Here is a 14,113-nt window from a genome sequence, read left to right on the forward strand (position 1 = left end):
TTTCCAGGGGCAGGTATATATATGCAAGCAAGGGGCGTTAGAGATAATGAGGTTAGTTTCAATCAGAGATGAGGCCCCTGTCTAGCAGTTGAGGTGGTGAAAACCAAAAGGTAGAAGAAAAACTGCTTTGAGTTGACAGGCCATTCACAGTCTTTGTTTAATCTGAAGCTGATGGTGTCAAATTGCAGATGAACATTGAGCTCTGCAGTTTCTCTTTGAAGGTCTGGTCTGAAGTTTTTTTTGCTGCAGGATGGCCACCTTAAGGTCAGCTATAGTGTGGCCAGGGGAGGTTGAAGTATCTCCTACAGTTTTTGTAATATTGCCATTCCTAATATCTGATTTGATGTCCATTTATCCTTTTCTGTAGAGACTGTCCAGTTTGGCCAGTGTACATAGCAGAGGGCATTGCTGTATATGATGGCGTATAGATTCATTGGTGGAACGTGCAGGTGAATGAACTGTGAGGTGTGGCCTGATCGTGGTTAGGTCCTGTTGATGGTGTTGTTATCACTGGTGTAGATATGGGGCCAAGTTGGCATCGAGGTTTGTTTGCATGGATTGGTTCCTGAGCTATAGTTACACTATGTTGCGGTGTGTGCAGTTACTGGTGAGAATATGTTCAGGTTGGCAGGTTGTCTGTGGGCGTAGGACGGCCTTGCCACCAAGGCCTGTGAAAGTGTGGATCGTTGTCAAGATTGGTTGTAGATCCCTGATGATGCGTGGAGGGGTTTTAGTGGGACTGTAATTGTGATGGCCAGTGGGAGTCCTGTTGTTTCTTTCTTGGGTTTGTCTTGCAGTAGGAGGCTCTGGGTACACGTGCTCTGTTGATCTGTTTCCTTATTTCCTTGTGTGGGTATTGTAGTTTTGAGAATTGCTTGGTGGAGATTTGTAAGGTGTTTGGCGCTGTCTGAGGGTTAGAGCAGATGCGGTTGTACCTCAGTGCTGGGCTGTAGACAATGGATCGTGTGGATGTGCTGGGGATGAAGCTGGAGGCATGAAGGGTAGCCATAGCGGCGTAGGCTTTTCGGTATAGTGTGTTAATGTTGACTATCACTTATATGCACCGTGGTGCTCTAGGAAAGTGGACCTTCCCGTGTAGATGGTCCAGGTGATGTTGATGGTGGTGGAAGCTGGTTGAAATCGTGGTGGAATTTCTAGATCTCCTTTCCATGGGTCCAGATTGATGAAGATGTTCATGAATGTAGCTACGGTAAAGAAGGGCATGACTGAGACGAGAAGCTGAGGAAGCGTTCCAGGTCGGCATAAAATATGCATAAGTGGGGCCATGCGGGTGCCCATAGCTGGTGCCACTGATCTGCGAGTATATATATTGTTCATCAAATTTGAAATAGTTGTGTGTGGGATAAAGGCACAGAGCTCATTCAGCAGTTGTGCTGCGCTGGCATTCATCAGGAATACTGTTCCTGACTTGTATTCCATTCTGTGTGTGGGATGTTTTGTGTAGAGAGCCTCTACAGTCCATGGTGGCTAGGATGGTGTTTTTCTGGAAGGTCACCAATGCATTGTAGTTTCCTCAGGAATCAGTTGATGTCTGGAAATAGCTGGGAGTGCTGGGGCATAGCGGTCTGAGTAGAGAGTCCTCCGACAGATCCTTTCAGTTGAGAGTCCAATGGCCAAGATGATGGGCGTCCAGGATTTCCTGGTTTGTGGATCTTGGTAGTAGATAGAAAACCTTGGTAGGGCTTAAGGGTATGTTGATTTGTTCTGTGTTAGTGTAGGGAGTGTCCTGGTAATGTTGCAGTTCTTAGTGTATTCTCATGGGATCTGAGGGAAGTGGCCTGTAGAATTTGGTATTGGCAGAGTGGTCTGGCAGCCTCCTTTGGTAGTTCAACTTGTTCATGATGACAACAGCACCTCCTTTATCAGCCCATTGATGATTAATGTCAGGTGGTTCTGAGGCTGTGTAAATAGCATTGCGTTCTGCCACGACTTAGGTATGCAGGCAAGTGCATGTTGTTTGGCCACCAATTTCTGCCTGTGCACGTCAACAGAAGCATTCAATTGTATAGATCCAGACTGTCATTTCCGCGCCCTCAGGAGGAGTCCATGTGGTTCTTCTTGTGCTGTGGTGGGAGTGGGTACCTTGTGTATCAGTGCTCTGTTTCAGTGTTGTCTGAAAGTGATTCTTTGATCATCGAGATGGCTAAATAGGCTTCAGATCGCCGCAGAACTGTATCACATTGGTGGGGGGTGGCAGGGCAGAAGAGAGTCCCCGAGATAGATAGACTTTTTTCCTCTGGGCTTTGAGTGGTAGTTGGACTAGATTGATATATTGCTGGGTGGGTTTGGGGTACCATGTTGTGGGCCCCATCTGGCAGGAGGAGATCTTTAAAAAGGAACAGATCAACAAGAGCAGACGTGACCCAGAAGCCTCTTACTGCAAGAAACCCAAGAAAGAACCAACAGGACTCACTGGGCCATCACATACAGTCCCAGCTAAAAACCCCCCCCCCCCCTTTCCAAACGCACATCAGGGATCACAACCCATCTTGACAACGATCCCACACTTTCACAGGGCTTGGGTGGCAGGGCCAGTCCTCGGCCCACAGACAACCTGCCAACCTGAACATATTCTCACCAGTAACTAGCACACCACAACATTAGTAACTTCTAGCGCTCAGGAACCAATCCATGCAAACAAACCTCGATGCCAACTCTGCCCACATATCTACACCAGGGGACACCATCACAGGACCTAACAGATCAAGGCCACACCAATCACCCGTTCATTCACCTGCCACGCTCCACCAATGTGTAATATACGCACATCAATGCCAGCAATTGCGCCCCTCTGCTATGTACACTGGCCAAACTGAACAGTCTCTACAGAAAAGGATAAATGGACACAAAGCAATATTAGGAATGGCAATATACAAAGAACCTGTTAGGGAGAGCACTTCACCTCCCTGGCCACACTATAGTCTGACCTTAGGTGCCCATCCTGCAGACAAAAAACTTCAGGACCAGACTTCCAAAGAGGAAACTGCAGGTGGGAGCTTCAGTCATCTGCAAATTTGACACCATAGCCCTTCAGATTTAAACATAAAGACTGTGAATGCGCTTGTAACTACAAAAGCAGTTTTTCCTCCTTGGTTTTCACACCTTCAAACTGCTATAACAGGTGCCTCCATCCTCCCTGATTGAAACTAACCTCGTTATCTCTAGCTTGCTTGCTAGCATATATATACCTGCCCCTGGAAATTTCCACTACATGCATCTGATGAAGTGGGTATTCACCCATGAAAGCTCATGCTCCAAAACGTCTGTTAGTCTATAAGGTGACACAGGATTCTTTGCTGCTTTTACAGATCCAGACTAACATGGCTACCCCTCTGATACATGAGTTCTTTAGTATGTGCATTCAGTTCTGTTTATAGCAGATCATTAATACTGGCCATTGTTTGTGAAGCCTCTTATTGCTTCTAGTGAATCCCGTGAAAAGTGACCCACTGGATTATTTTGCAGTGCATTGGATTGAATTGGATCTTAAACACTGAATGCTAATGATGGGCCATATATTGTCTTGTGCTGTTTAGCTGGTGCTAGTAAAATGGAACTCAATTTACTCACTTAGTGCTGAATCCTTTATATTGCGAAAACAAAATAAATATGGGCTTCTAATGTTGTGGGGAGGCTATCTGGAGAGTGAATGTAAGTGACCTCTCACCCTGTGATAGGGCGCCTGCCTCACACTGGGCTCTAAGGGATTAATAGAGCCCTAGGGAGGCTACACAGGAGGGAGACAAGCAGAGAAGGGCTGAAGGAAGCAGCCAATCAGGGTCAAGTAGGTCCATATAAAAAGGGAGCTGAGAGAACTGCCAACACCCTGGACAGAGCAGTGCTTCTAGCAGGGACCAGGGGAGCGAGAAACAGCTCCTGGCTGGTTGCTGGGGTTTGCAGGCTAAAGACCTGAGGCAATGGCAAAAAGGTTGCTGTGGACACAAGGAACTGGCCAGACAATTCACTGCAGTAGTGGATGAACAGCAGACTACAGGTCCCCTGGAAGGGGGAAGCACAGTGCATGGCAGGGCCAGAGGGATGTGTCACTGAAGAGGATGCCACAGTCCTTGGAGAGAGATGGGTCCTAGAGCAGGAGTGACAGCAGCAAGGCACCACCTGAAGAGCGTGCACTAACACACAGAGTTAATTCCCAAGACAGCCAGCAGAAGACGCCAGAATGGTGAGTGAACCCCGTCACACACCTCTCCAGATGTCTACGGAGGTTGAGAAGTAGACCTGTGAGCCACAGGAGTTGCTCAAGGTTAGGGCTCCAGAGGAAGGGGAGGAGGATTGGGGCAGCAGGGGACTGTGAGAGGGAGTAAAAGAGGGAACTTTCCCTACATCCAATGTTCCTCCTGGGAACTCAACAGTTCTGGAGAGGTGGGGTTGGTGCTGTAAGGAGATGTGGCCCTCAAAAGGGGAGGAGAAAGGGAACCATAGGAACCATGCTAAGAACAAAGGGATAGATACCTACCATGGAGGCAGTGCAGTGGATGCAGGAGTGCTGTGCATGGACATGCTGCATTTCTGAACAGCATGCAGAGTGCCTCATGTGGACACACTGCACCATTGCAACATGCATGGATGTGACTGTGCTGCTGGAGGTTGAAATGGTGCAATTCCTTAGTGTAGTCAAAAAGTTAGAGTGAAGTGAGCTCAGCTGCCTGCATTTTACATAACTGATAAAAAGGAGGTAAGTGGCATGGCAAAAATATGACCCTGGCCTTGAACAGGAAATCCCAGTATCTCTTAACCTTCAAAGATTTGGGTTACAGCTGCCTGACCTACAACACTCTGAGTGGGAAGCTCTTGAAAATCTTCTAAAGTGGCTATGACATTTCTCATGTTCCTGAGTTGATGTGTTGCATTATGTTGTGATACATGCTGTCAGATCCCACTTGCTGTGATACACAGCAGTATGTGTCAGCCTCACAGCCTCCATGAAGAGGGGCCAGAGCAGCAGAGGGAAAAACAAGGTTGAATAAAGTGTAAGAAGAGAGAATAACTGCAAAAAAAGATACTCACACCTCTGGATCTCTGTACCTGAGTTTCAGATTTAGGTCCAGATCCTCAAAGTTATTTAGGCATCTAACTCTCATTGGAAGTCACTCATGTAAGTCCCACTGAAGTCAACAGAAATACCTGTGTCATCAAGGACTGCCTCCTCGACTTATGGTATGTCGACATTAAAAACACTACAGTGCCATAGCTACTGCACTGCGATAGGAGAGACACTTACTGCAATGACAGAAGTGGGTCTTCCATCACTGTAGTGAATCCACCTCTTCGAGAGGCGGTTGCTAGGTTGGCGGGAAAATTCTTCTGTTGACTTAGCGCTGTGTACACTGGGGCGTAGGTCAGCTTAACGGGTGGGAATTTTTCACACCCCAGACCAATGTATTTAGGTCAACCTAAATTTTTAGTGTAGACCAGGCCTTAGGGTCTACAAGGGCAAGTAAATGTCTGATACAAAAAAGAAAACTAACAAGAACACACATTGCTCCATCCCTCACTGCCTAACTGCACTAATTAATTTAGTAATAATACTGTGTACTGTAATTTGGTTAATTTGGTAATAGGATATGCAGCAGCAGCCATCTTGGTAGCAATGATCGTCTTCCATTTTAGACTGGTCCTGTAAGGTGCTGAGCGCTTCCCACCAAGTGTTATGCCCTAGAAGCGCCTATTGACTTCTGCTGTGCACTCAGCACCTGTCATAAACAGACAGTTAAGGGTTAATGTCTATTTCGCCTGTAAAGGGTTAACAAACAGTGACCTGCAACACCTGACCAGAGGACCAATCAGGAAACAAGATACTTTCAAATCTCGGTGGAGGGAAGCCTTTGTTTGTGTTTTTTGGGTTTTGCTTTGTTCTCTCTGGGTCCTGGAAGGGACTAGACGTGCAGCCAGGTTTCTTGCCAATCTCCCTGCTACAGTCTCTTATATATTCAGAATAGTGAGTATTGAGTAGAAAGGCGGTTATAGTCTTTAGATTGTTTCTGTATTTGCAACTGTGTATCTGGCTGGTAGAGTTTTAATGTGTATTTGGCTGAAAGTATTTTAAATTGTATTTCTGCTGGAGAAGGCTTTTTCTCCATTGTCTATAAGCTGAAAGACCCTGTAATATTTACCATCTAGATTACAGAGATAACTTTTACTTTTTTTTCTTTCTTTTTATTAAAAGTTTTGCTTTTTAAGACCTGTTTGATTTTTTTCTCCAGTTGAGGCTCAAGGGAATTGAGTTTGTACTTACCAGGAAAAAAGAAGGGAGGGGGAAGAGGGAATCCCTTTGTTTAAATTCACGGAGCTTGAATCTGTATTGCCTCTGGGTAAGGTGGAAAGCCTCTGTTTTAAGATTCAAGGAGTTGAATCCCAGTGATCTTCCAGGGTAACCCAGGGAGGGAAAGCCTAGGAGAGGCACTAGTGAGGGAAAGAGTTTACTTTCCTTGTATTAAGATCCAGGGGGTCTGGGTCTTGGGGGTCCCTAGGGAAGGTTTTGGGGAGACCAGAGTTTATCAGGCACTCAAAGTCCTGACTGGTGGCAGCGTATCAGATCTAAGCTGGTAATTAAGCTTAGAGGAATTCATGCTAGTCCCTCATTTTTTGGACTCTACGGTTCAGATTGGGGAAAGAATATTATGACAGCACCTCACCAGATCTGGTCCTTAAATAGCTACAGATAAGAACAATTAAGGTCCTTTATTGCAGAGGCTGCAATTTCTAACCTGAATGAAGTCACTTGAAACTGAACCTCTGATTGTCAAAAGCAGTTAAGCTCTCATCTGCTGTCTCTTGTTTATCCTGTGCGTGTTAGGGTCCCTTTCCCATTGTGACTGGAAAGTTCATTCACTGTTCCCTGCATATGGAGAGTGTTTATATTCAGATTCTTTCTTTCTTTCTTTCTTAATATTTGGCTTGTTAGTCAAAAAGCTGTTTTTTACACATCAGAAGATGCTGAAACTGACAAAACAGAAGGTTAACGCTAACAGGCAACTGTAAATTGATTAGAAACCATTAAAAAAAAAGCCTCTCAACAAAGCTGGCATTTGTGTAGCAAAAACAGAAGGACTTCTATGCTGAAATGAATTACAAAATAAAAATGTCTTGTGTGCTGTATCTTGGGAAAAGAGGGATTGGGGGGGGGGTTGGTGTTTTTTTCCCTCTTCTTTTACTGAGACACTCAGAAATTCATAATAAAAAGATCATGAATTATTTCCGAGAAGAACGTTCCTGCCAATGCTACAAAGAAAGAGTCCTGAAATAGCTGTAATTTCTTCTAGATTTTTTTGTCGCTACTTGGCAATTTCCATGAAAAAAATCTGGTAGTTTTGAGTCCTTATTTGCTTGTCTTCTCAATCTGTCAGCAAAGAAAAACATGAGAACACACTACACGCTTTTGCACATCTCTCTCTCTCTCTCTCTCTCTGTACAGATATATAAATAGATATAGATATTCTAGGTAAACAAACAGTTTTTAAAATTTTCTTTTTAACATAAGCTATAATATTTGCCCTCTTTAGGTTATCATTCTATATTTACGTGTCATTTCTACTTTAATCCTATGGTTTATAAGCATTCTTACTGCAACAGAACTCTTTCAGTAAAAACAACCTTTTTTATTCCAGGTAAAATAATTTCTAGGACAACGTGTCAGGAAACCCAACACAACCCTTCAATTATTGCTGTACTGATTTCCTCTGAGCTACTGGACAATAAGTAGCTTTCAGGGAAGCATTAAATAGATTTGCCCTCAAGGATTTGCATTTCACTAGAGTGACAGTTATTTTCATAAATACAAAAACACACACACACAAAACCCCAAAACCTAGTAAGATAGACAAACAGACATTGGCTAGACAACTAATTATTATTTGAGACTCTTGATTCAGATAGGAAAAAACACAGTTTCTAATGTCTTCAAATGTCACAGTATTATGATTTATACCAGCACACAGTGTACCATGCTTTATTATAGAAGGGAAAAATTGAATTACTGAGCTAATGTAGTTCCCCTTTTTTCAGAAGGCTTCGATACTAGTCTGAGGATATAACATACATCATGAGTTGCTTTTAAGCTTGTCTCTAAAGATGAAAAAAATAATGGGGCATGAAACCCAGACTTAGCAAAACAAAAATAAAAAACACAGCATTTTACAGACTTTACGTAAACATAATGTGACAATGCACTTTCTTTCATTCTCTGCTATGACAGTTAATTCCAGACCAGGAAAACTGTCAAAAATATTTAGTTCTGCTTGGGCTGAGTTAATTACAGGCCCCGGGGCTGTGCTGACTTTCTCCTGCTAATGGCACTGTGCTACAGGTAAAAATCCATTTGCAAGAATGTTTTCATAGCTACAGATCTAATTTACTGAATATCAAATATTTATGCCATTGCAATTAAAGTGACAACATTCCACCCCCACCCTGCACCCCCCTTAACCATGCAAGCTTGGGCTTTTTAATAGAATTTATTATACAGTAAACATTTGGTAAAAAGTTTTGCTAGCGCTTATAATGTGAAAGCTTTGAATATTTTATTGATTTTATTTCTTTTGCACTCAATTGCTATAAAGAAGGGAACGTTATGAACTTCTGCAGCACATAAAAGGCCATTTTTTACTTTCACATCCATGTCAGTGAGCATGCAAAGCTGAGTCTGAAGGATGGAAGATGCTGTTTATCCCTATAATATTCATTTGTTGTTGGGGGGGTGGAGGGATGCGGGAGGATAATACAAATGGCTGAACTGTCAGGGAGATTTTGACATAGCAGGGATTCTAGTGGTGAAGCGGAAGGAAAATAAATACATGCTAATAATGGAGGCTCTCCAGCTCATTAGCAAATTAGCAAGGTGAGTGGCTAAGTAACCCAGGGCCTGATTTTCCTCTCACTTACAGCTTCACTCTAATGTAACTCCAGATATTGGCGGAGTTGCTCCCAATTTACACTGATGTAAATGAGATCAAAATCAGGCCTTCAACTGAGAGAAATTTCTCTGTCCTGTCTCCCCTGCCTCACTCCTCTTCATTTCTGAGGGACAGAATTCCATGTCCTGTCAAACCAGAGTAAAGGGGTTGTCCCTACATGCAAATGCGAGCACTCTTGACTAAGCTAATCCCCACTCTTCAATGCAAAGCGAGCAAAAACCACTTCCAGCTTGGCGCTGGTCACACAGATCACAATGCTCAGTGTGCAGAATGTTTCAACGTCAACCATTTCTGAGCAAAGTGAAGGGGCTAGTGGAGGAATCTCCCTCTCGGTGCTGCTGTAAATCTCAAGGTGCTCCAGTGAAGTTTATAGGGTGAGCAGATGTCCCAGTTTTATGGGGACAGTCCCAATTTTTGGGTCATTTTATTTTATAGGCTCCTATTACCCCCCACCCCATCCTGATTTTTCATGCTTGCTGTCTGGTTACCCTAGAAGTTTATGAGGCTACACTGGGTTTACACCAGGGTAGCTCAGGGCAGCAGGCATTCTACTGTTTGGTTCGTTGTTGGTTCTTTTACCAGAGGAGGTGCCAAATTCTGTGCTTATGTCAGTTTACACCACTCCATTGAGTGCAACTGAGCTGTGCTAATTTACACTCACAAGGAGTCTGGCCCAAGGATTTGGCTTATTCACTATTGGCACCGACTGGGAAATTTTTTTCCATGTGAAAATTTTTGATGACATTTTTTCATTTTCATCTACATTTCTGTTCAAAAGCTTTTGGTTCTTTACTGAAACCTTTCTATTTTTAGCAGCCTCTTAAAATTTCTCTTTTTTACTGACAACCCCCCCCCTCACCATTTTTTGATGAATATTTTGAAATTTTCACCATTTTGTCAAACAACACATCTCTAGGGAAAACTTTTGACCTACTTTGGTCAATATCTGGCTAAAATATTACTAGGCTGCCTTAGCCTCATAATCCTTTGTACATTTTAGCACAGAAAGACCTACCTAAAAATATCCCAAATGTTCACCTCTGTGCTGAAAGAAAATCCTGTAGAATGAGGAAAGGGGATTCTGCGGTACTCCAAGCCGTGGATGAACTGTGAAGAAAGAGAAGGTATAAGTTGACTTCGAGAACGAGGAGTCTGGGGCCAGCCACTCTATGTGGTCCATTCCATGTGCAGTACAGCCCAGATACTGAAATCAATATCAGTGCCTACCCACTAACAAACTGTTGCTAGCCCTGCTGAGGCTGTACCGGAGAAAGTGCAATGGGGAGAGAATTAGAAAAGTATGAATTCAGATAAGCCATCTAAAGGGCAAATTCTGCTCTCAGGAATGCTGAGGCAACTCTGGAATAACTCCACTGTAGTCAGTGAAATTACACCTGTGTAAAGCAAGAGAAAATAAGGGCAGAATCTGGCCCTTTGTGTCCAGTTAACATTCCCATAGTCCAGCTTTTGGTATAAACAGTGCACTTCCAGCCTGAGAGGTCACATGCCATTACTTTAATTAGGTAACTCATACAGTAAAATGATACAAATGAAATGAAAATCTATATTGATAAATGCAAAGTTGTTTATATAGAAAGGGAAAAAATGTGAATTACTCTTACACGGGTCAAGTTAATTGTGTCAATCCAAGAAAGGGACCTGGGCATCTGTCAGGGCCAGTAGTGTGGGCTCTCTGACCTACTGGTGGGAACCTGCAGTAGGGTCAGGGTCAAGGTCATATGAAGGGTCAAGCCAGACACATCAACTACGGTTAGTGCAAGGAAGCACGAACCAGGGGTGGTGACAGGGACAGAGACAAGATGTGCTAGTAAGAACAAGTAGCAGCTACCAAGCAAGGACTTGATCTTAGAGATCTAAGCAATAATAAGCCTAGCAACTAGCTACTCGGACAAGGGATAGGAGAGGAACAGGAAGCTTTATACTTAGTGGTATCCAATCAGCCATCTGCAGTTCATCGTCTGATCCTGCTGAATCAGCAAGTGTAGCTTCTGGAAGTAGGGTATTAGCAGCAATTCCCACATTCCTCCTTGAAGCTTGATAGTACCGAAGAGACAGCGCCTGCTTACCAACTCCGTAGGCATGGGGTCAAGATCTGTAGTGCCTGATACTTCCACCTGCTCATGGGGCCAGGTTTCTCTGTACGATACCTGTGGAAGGCCATTACTTTTTCAGGAGCGTGCACATGCTGAGCTGGCTCTCAAGAATGTTCTTTGGTCCCATAATCCTCCCAGTCAATCAGACAGTACAGGGTCCCTCTCCACTTTCGGGTGTCCAGGATATCATGGACAAGGTAGTCCACTTGAACTGAGGAAGTAAGAGGCAGATGCCTGCCAGGAAATGGATTGTCAAAGAAAGGTTGTGGGAAGGAGACGTGGAAGACTGGATGGATCTTCTAGGACTGGGAAAACTGTAATTCAAATGCCACCAGGTTGATATGATGAGTAATAGTGAAAAAGCCTACATACTGATGATCTAATTTGCATGCACGTTGTCTGGTCTGTAGATATTTTGTGGACAGTCACACTTTCTGGCCTACGTTTAGAATTGGGGCTTCTTTTGTCAGCATGGTATTTGTAGGCTATTTGGGCTGCTTTCAAATGCTCCTTTAGGTTGGCTTGGGTTTCATGAATTGTTTGTACAAGATCAGGGACAGTGGGAACTGCTGTGGATGGGGAGATGGAAAGGTGGAAATGAGGATAAAACCATAGTTGGAGGAGCAGGGGCTGGATCAGGTGGAGGCACGTTCTGCGTTTTTATGCACAAATTCAGCAAGCAGGAGTAATGGAACTCAGCTGTTCTGACAGTGCTCTAGGAAGCAGCAGAGATATTGTTTAAGCACCTGGTTGCCCCGTTCCAACTGGCCATCCGGCTGAGGGTGGTATGCATTGGACACATGGGGTCAGATGTCTATGAAGTGAAACGCTTCCTTCCAGAACCTGAATACGAACTGGGATCCCCAGTTTACGGTAAAATGCTCAGAAGGCCATAAAGGCAGAAGATATTTGTAACCAGAAGGCATGCAGTGGTTTCCAGAGTTGGGAGACAGGTGCATGGTACAAAATGGGCCATTTTGGTAAGCTGGACCACGACAGTCACTATGGTGTAGCGGCCCTCATACTCAGGTGCTCCGCTATAAAAATCAAAGGTTATGCATGACCAGGGCCAGAACGGGGTCTCAGATGGCATCAGGAGGCTGAAAGGTCTGCTTCAGGAGATATTTGTTTGAGCCCAGGTGTTGCAGAACCTGCCATAGAACCAAACATCATCCCGCATTTGTGGCTGCTAGAACGAGAGAGCTACAATGCACAAAGCCTTAGATTGTCCAAAGTGACCGGCACAGAGATATCATGAGGTAGGTGCAGCATGTTGGGGAATTGTTGGGGACATATAGGCAGCTATTGACATAGAGTAGGTTGTTGACCCAGGAATAAGGCGTAAGATGATACTGGGAAGACATTCTTGGATGAGGTTATGAGTTTAAAAAAAAGATTGTTAGGGAGGGCTGCTTGAAGCATGGTAAGGAAGTCTAAAGATACAGACCCACAAATGAAATGGTGTGCTTTTAATATGCCAGCTGGTGGTTCTTTGGCGTAGGTGGATTCTGTGTAGCATTCCCCTTTTTGTGAGAGGGCATCATCCTTGCCATTCTTATCAGGGATGGTCTAGACAGTATTTGGTCCTGCCATGAGGGCAGGGGACTGGACTCGATGACCTCTCGAGGTCCCTTCCAGTCCTAGAGTCTATGAATCTATGAATCAAATGGATGTCACATTATTGTGAAATTACATCTCAAGATGACTAGGGCCCAATGCAACTGCCACTGATTCAGCACCTTGGCAAATTATAGGTATTCTGGATTCTTATGGTTGGTTAAGACCAGGAAAACCCCCTCAGGGTAGTGTCTCCAACTTTCCAAACCAACCTTAATCGCGAGTAACTTCATGTCAGCTATTTCATAATTGCATTTGACCCAGATAAATTTTCATGAAAAATGTGCACATGAATGCATCTCATGCTGGGCCCCTGTTCCTTGGGATAGTACCACCCCAATTGCTACATCAGAGGGGATCACCATCAAAGATAAAGTGTTGGTCAGGATCAGGGTGAAGTGGCACCGGGACAGAAATTAAAGCTATCTTCAGGCATTCTAAGGCCTATCAGACCTCTGAGGCCAGTGAAATCTTGCAGGTTTGTGAAGGATGGCAGCTATACCGGCTGTGACCTCTGAGAAGTATGAAATAAACCTCTTGTAAAAGTTGGCAAACCCCGTGCACATCTGAATGTCTCAGATGTTCTGGAGTTCAGACCAATCCCAAATTGCAAACACCTTTTGAGGGTCCATCCATACATCTGCTGAAAGGATGAACTCCAAAAATTTGATAGATGATTGGTCAGATATGCACTTTTCCAGTTTTGTAGATAACCCATGTCGATGCGATTGTGTGAGGACTTCACAGACATGGCTTTTTTAATCACTGGAATAGATTGAGATGTCATCTAGATATGCCACCACAAACTGATCTAGGATATCTCAAAATATGTCATTGATCTGTTGCTAGAAAATAGCAGTAGCATTGGTGAGTCCAAAGGGCATTATCAAATACTCATACCTTGTTCTAAGGTGCTGTCTCACACTCATCTCCTGCCCTCATTCAATCTAGATTATATGATCCAGTTTAGTAAACACCTGTGCTGACTGTACTCAGTCCAGGAGATCTAGAATTAAAGATAAGGGGTCTAGCAGAGAGAGAGAGAGCCTGGAGCACTGGGCCTAGTGCAAGATCTGAGGCTTGAACCAGAGGCTGTGAACCAAAGTTAGGTCATGTATTAAAGCAGATGTTTGCAAGTTCACTGTCCAGTATATGAACTTGGCAAAGTTGTTGCTAGTGAATTAGGCACTAGATAATTTATGTAAATATATTCCAGCTACTACAGATATATCCCTGTAGAGGGGCTCGGCCGAGGCTTGTCTCTCACGGGGCTGTGGGGGATCCCACCGCCACACAATAATTCGCTATGGGCCCCAGCCCTGGGTCCAGGCGGGACAGTAAACAAACAGTCTGGAGCTCAGGCCCTTAGACAATCCCAATCTAGTACAAGATGGTTTGGCCAAATAATGAATAGGAATGCTTTGTCCAAGA

The sequence above is a fragment of the Chelonoidis abingdonii genome, chromosome 14 (genome assembly GCF_003597395.2).
Source record: "Chelonoidis abingdonii isolate Lonesome George chromosome 14, CheloAbing_2.0, whole genome shotgun sequence".
Classification (NCBI taxonomy): domain Eukaryota; kingdom Metazoa; phylum Chordata; order Testudines; family Testudinidae; genus Chelonoidis; species Chelonoidis abingdonii.